This window comes from Hypanus sabinus, chromosome 11 (assembly GCF_030144855.1).
Source record: "Hypanus sabinus isolate sHypSab1 chromosome 11, sHypSab1.hap1, whole genome shotgun sequence".
Lineage (NCBI taxonomy): Eukaryota > Metazoa > Chordata > Chondrichthyes > Myliobatiformes > Dasyatidae > Hypanus > Hypanus sabinus.
Window position 1 is genome coordinate 20,074,002 of NC_082716.1, and position 6,000 is coordinate 20,080,001.

A 6,000-nucleotide genomic window follows, 5' to 3' on the forward strand; every position below is an offset into this window, starting at 1 on the left:
TTTCCAAGTCTGATTATCCTTGAACAGCATCACTTCTAATTTGCAGTATTTGTGTTAAGTTGGTGCATTTAGTCAGCACCTGTCATTTCAGTGAAAATAGTGGGCTATAGTTTTGTATGTGTGTGGATAATTTTAGAATATGAGTCAAACTTCGTCATTTTTTTTTGGTAATCATCTTTGTAATGACTGAATGATTCTTTTCATTCAGTCAGTTCATGTACTTCAGGTCCACTGTGTCTTTTCAAGTTAACCATTTTCATTTAGTAAGAACATGATGTACTTGGTGCTGTTTGATCTTTTGTGATCTCAGATTTGCTCTGAATTTGATCAAGGTAAATAAAACTTCCTAAATTTGATAATTTCACAAAATATCGCATTTTTTTGTATTTCATTGAGAAACCAAGCATGGAAAACATCATTGTTAACTTTAAAGATAAACTGATCATTTGTTTGGTCTCAAATTTTCCAATAGGTTTCTTTAATGAGTCCAATGCAAGGGTAATTGTATACTTGTTAATTTTACTTTCATTCCAATTGGGTTCCAGTTTTCTTTTGCAATGTAAATTATTGCTCAATTATTAAGTTTTTAAACAACTGTAGATGACGGAGTTGGAATAACAAAATACTGCAAATATGGGATTCAGACCAAATCTGTAGAGAAAGGAAGAGTTAATATTACAAGTTGATGTTCCGAAGTCATCGTGATTAAAGGTCGTTGACTTGGAATGTTAATTCTGTTTCTCTCCCCACAGATGCTGCCTGATCTGTTTAGTATTTCCAGAATTTTTTTCTATTTTCATTATTGAATTATTTGTTACAATTACTTTGCAATAAACAGTAGCAAAAACTTAGAAGTTCTGCATTCAATATGTTTGATTATTACCTGATTATGTAATCCTTGCTGCTGCCTTTAAGTTAGACTATTTAAGACGGCACTCAAGAAGTGCTGGAAGAACTCAATCTCATGAGGAGGAGCAACACCTCATTCCATTTAAGTAGCCAGCTGATAGCATGTATCAATTTTTCTTTTCTAACTTTTGGTAATATCGCTCCACTCCTCCTTTTCTCTTTTCCCATTCCATATTTTGACTCCCTCTTACCTGTTCTCTTTTCCCCATCTACCTGTCAGCTCCCTCTGGTGCCCCTCCCCCTCCTTCCTGTTCTCTCATGCTTCACTCTCCTCTCCTATTAGGTTCTTTCTACTTCAGCCCTTTACCTTTTCCACCAATGACTTCCCAGCTTCTCACCTCATCCTCCTTCTCCATTCCCCCCCAACCCACTCACCTACCTTCCCCCTCACCTATCATCCTTCAACTTGTACTCCTTTTCTCCCCTCCCCACCTACCAATGACTCTTTGATTTAACAAAAATGTTAAAGATATATTTTCTCGAGTCCAGCTCTGTAGACCAATAGCTGAAGTTTACAAAGCTCAAACTCCTCATTGACTATACATATCTTTTTGTGTGGCTTCCATCGCTAGTGTCTGTTCTGGGGTAGAAACACTCCCCCTCAACTAGGTAACCCATCAGAATCAGGTTTATTATCACTGACATATGCAGAGAATTTTTTTATTTTGTGGCGGCAGTACAGTGCAATACATAAAATATACTTCATTTTGTGTGTTGCTTGGATTTCCAGCATCTGCGACTTTCTCTTGTTTGGAAACTGGAGGAAATTCACTCAGTCACAGGGAGAACACACAAACTCCTTACAAGTAGGAGTTGGACCCTGATTGCTGGTGCTGTAAAGCATTATGCAGGCCACTATACTACCATGCTGCAGTATAGTTTTAGCTTGTAGTTAATGTCATTGTAGTCTTACTCTGAAAGCAGGTACTTGACTGATATTTAACGTAACTCTGAAAACTGTTAGAACTAAAATTTATTTTGCACTAATTTGAGATTTGTTTGAAAATACTTGATTCAAAGTGGTAAAGTTAATATTGCAGAATAGGCAGGAGAAATTTGAAGTAATGATTTCTCACTGTATAGTTTGAATTGGGATGTCTTGACGGATAGAAGATGAAGTGGAATACAAAGCAGTGACTCAAATACTTCACAAGGAATAATAAAGACATTATTCATGTCTGTATGTAGGTTTAAAAAAAAACACTGAAATCCTCAAGGACAAAAAGACATTCAGCATCAGCTGGAAGAAACAAAATGACCTCAATCTTCCCTTTGTTCATTTTGAGCTTGATTTCATCCCTCTGCAACCTGCCTGCTCTAGCCTTGCACTATTGACCACTAGGAGATGGGAAGTGGTATGCCATTGTGAATTCTGCTCACTTAGCAACAACTGAGATGAGAAATGCAGAATGCAGAGAGTAGTAACAACCACTATACATGGCCATGTTCAAGCTCATGAAGTGTTCTAACTGTTAGCCAGAAGGTACTATAGAATACCCGGCTCAAACTTGGTAACCACAGAAATTCATCATGCAAGCCATGATCCTAACCAATGGCCCACAGCAGGAACATTATCAGTGCATACCAATGCTGAGGAAGGTTGGTGTTGACCTTTCCATGCTTTCTCACTGCAAAGCTGCTCCTCACCTTCACCAAGCCTCCCAGTGAAATGGAACTAGCATACATGACTATATTTGGCCAGCATGCTGGTGTAGTGCTTAGCACAATGCTTTATGGTGCACCAGTTGTAAGATCAATGTTCAATGTCTGCTGTTGCCTATGTTCTCCATGTGGGTTTCCTCCAGGTGCTCTAGTTTCCTCCCACATTCCAAAGACATACAGGTTTGGGCAGGCATTCCAAACCTGGGGTTCACAGACCTCTTGCTTAATGGTATGATCTATGGCGAAAAAGAGGTTGGAATCTCCGGGGTTAGGGTGAGTAAATTGTGAAGAATTGTGTTGGTGCCAGAAGCTTGATGACACTTGATGGCTGCCCCAGCACATCCCCGATGCAAGTGATGCATTTCACTGTATATTTTGATCTACATTGGACAAATAAAGCTAATCTAATCAACAACTTAAATTGATTCCATTCCAAAACCTATTGTATATACTGTGCACCAATCCCAATCCTAGAACGATAGGATGCAGGCAACACTTGCGCTTGGACATGTGGAGTCCAGGTAATTGATATCCTATGAAGCGGTGTCATGTGACCAGGGACAGTCTTATTGAAAGGTTGTATGACAATCCCTGCAAGTTTATGTTGAACCTGATGAGGAATGTAGTTTAGCTAGTCTTTAGCCTCATCTACTTACAATAAAATGGAAAATAATGGAAATGGTCAATAGGTCAAGTTGTATCTAGAGAAATAGTTGGTTCTAGATTGGTAAGTTTTCTATTTAATGGGGAGAATAAAAATTAAATTAATGAAAAATTGGAAAACTTTTGCAAATCTTTTCCCTATTTTGTGATCTTCAGTCATTGCAAACAGAATTTAGTATAGTGCTGCATTTTTTTAAATGGAATTGTTTTGCCTTTGCTAAAGTTTTGCTGTACATGCATTAGTGCAGTTTTGTTTACTTTGGATAAATTAACTTGGCTACAATTGCATAGTCCAGTAGCCAGAGTTCTGAGCTATTGATCAAACCCACGAGTTAAAACCCCACTTGGCAGCTGGCTTATTATGGGGGGGAATCAATCAGCAAAATAATTTTACCATTCCTTCCCATTATGTGACATCAGTGTGGTTGACTATTAAATGTTGTCTCAGTTCCAGGGTAATTAAGCATGGACAACAAAAATGAAAACTTTGGCACTGCTGTCTACATCCTACAAATGAATAAACAAACTTCTGTTGCATCATATGACCAATTAGATGTAATTATATTCCTTTACTGGACAAATCAATACTTCTCCACATTGATGCACTGCTTGAACGAAGCTTGAAGAATGAAAATGAACAAGTCTTGGCTTGACTTGGCCAAGTTACGACAGGTGAGAGAGTAAGGGTAGTAATTTTTTTTAGCCACATTATCAGTATTACACTCTACCTCTATTTCTCACAATGTTAATAGGAATCAGAATCAGGTTCATTATCATTGACATATGACATATGATGATGCAACCAGTCAGAATGCTCTCGCAGTACATTTGTAGAAATTTGCTAGTGTGTTTGGTGATATACCAAATGTCAAAACTCTGAGTTTTAAGAGTCTCCTTGTGAAGAGAAACCATCTTCACAGTGTGGCTGTACTCCACTGCTGAATATGATACATTTTGAACAGATAATTGGGCATCCTTAAAGTGAAAGAAAATCAAATACCATCAAGTCAGGAGCTCAGTTCTGGTTCAATGAGGAGCTTGAAATTTTGTCAAAAACTGCACAAAACATAATGAGCCTGTTTACTGACGATTTTTAGTCATCACTTAAGGTTTGCATGCACTCTGCTCTCGAGTTCTGAGGTAGATCATGAGGCTTGTGGGAACCCTTCCATAAAAATGGACATGAGGGAGCCGGTCAGTTGATAAATAGTGAAGTGGTCTCTGACACAGGGCTTCTGTGTGCAATCGATGCCTGAACTTGAGATTCCCAATGCTAACCTGTAGGCTCCTCCACACTGAGGATCAGAGAGCAGTTGCCCAGGAGCTAGGGGTGATATTGCATTTCTTCAAGGAGTCTTTGAGCATACATGTGAATCTTTTCCTTCCTTCATCCACTAATCTCCTTCTGATGGAGCTTGGTCTGAAGGAGGTTGAGCAATTACTTCATAGAGGTTGATAAAATCACAAGGGACAAAGATGAGATCAGTTTTTATTTCCCTAGAGTAGGGAAAGTAAAATTAGAGGGCACATGTTTAAGGTGAGTGAGAAAATATTTAAAAGAACCCCAGAGGCAAGTACATACTATTACAGGGAGGTGTGTATACAGAAAGAGCTGCTAGAGGAAGTGGTTTTAAAAAAACATTTGGGCAGGTATGTATATGACTAGGTAAGGTTTATAAGCAGGGTTTCCTTTTTTTTTTAATGCCTTGGACCAATAGAATTAAGCAAGGGGTCCATGGATCTCATGTTGGGAACCACTGGTTGAGAAGGATATGGGCCAAATGCAAAAAATAGGATTAAATGACATTTTGAAGGATCTATTTCTGTGCTGTATAACATGCGTAGCTCAGCCCAGGTGATAAGGTTGTAGCATTTGTGCCCCATCAAGCCAAAGATGCCAAGTGGATGATCCATTTCAGTTTCAATACAAAAGCCAATTCAGTTCATTCCAATATGATATCAAGAAATGGCTGGACTGTACTGGATGCAGCATAGATAAAGAGGCAGGGTCTTGGCCTAAAATCTCAACTGTTTACTCTTTTTCCATAGATGCTGCTGAGTTCCTCCAGCATTTTGTGTGTGTTGATTTGGATTTCCAGTATCTGCAGATTGTTTAAAGATAATGGGATATTGGATTAGTTTCATAACTTCACTGATTCTGCATTGAGTATCTCCACATCAATCAAATATTCCCCAAGTACAAAGGACATATTCAATTCAGTTTAATTGCCTTCATTTTCAATGGTTTTTTTACTACTGACTTGCCCACCATCAACATCCTGTAGGTCTAGGCTAGAAACCTAAATGGATTAGCCATGTGTTAATTGTGGATTCAAGGCCTTTCCTACGATGTATAAGGCAGCTCCAAAAATGGACCCTACTTGAACAACTTGCCATTTACCTCTGGCACACTACTGGGAGAGTGTGTCATCTTCGAGATGCATTGAACCAATTCGTGAAGGATTATGTCCCTCAGATTTGTGAGGTCTACCACTGGAAAGGGCAAGGACTAATCTGGCTATTCAACTCCAAGATTCACACCATCTTAATTGAAAATAGAACATAGGACAGTGCAGCACAGTGGCCCCTCAACCCACTATGCGAGTGAGGGCCTCTGTCGGTCAGAGTATTGTGCCCTAACTATCTAGATATGCCTGGGCAATATGATGTGGAGAGCAAGCTATTGCTAACCCTAACCCTCTCCGGACATCTGATGAACCCAAAGGAGTGGCAGAGACCCATACAGTTTGGTACCAGACAGACAGA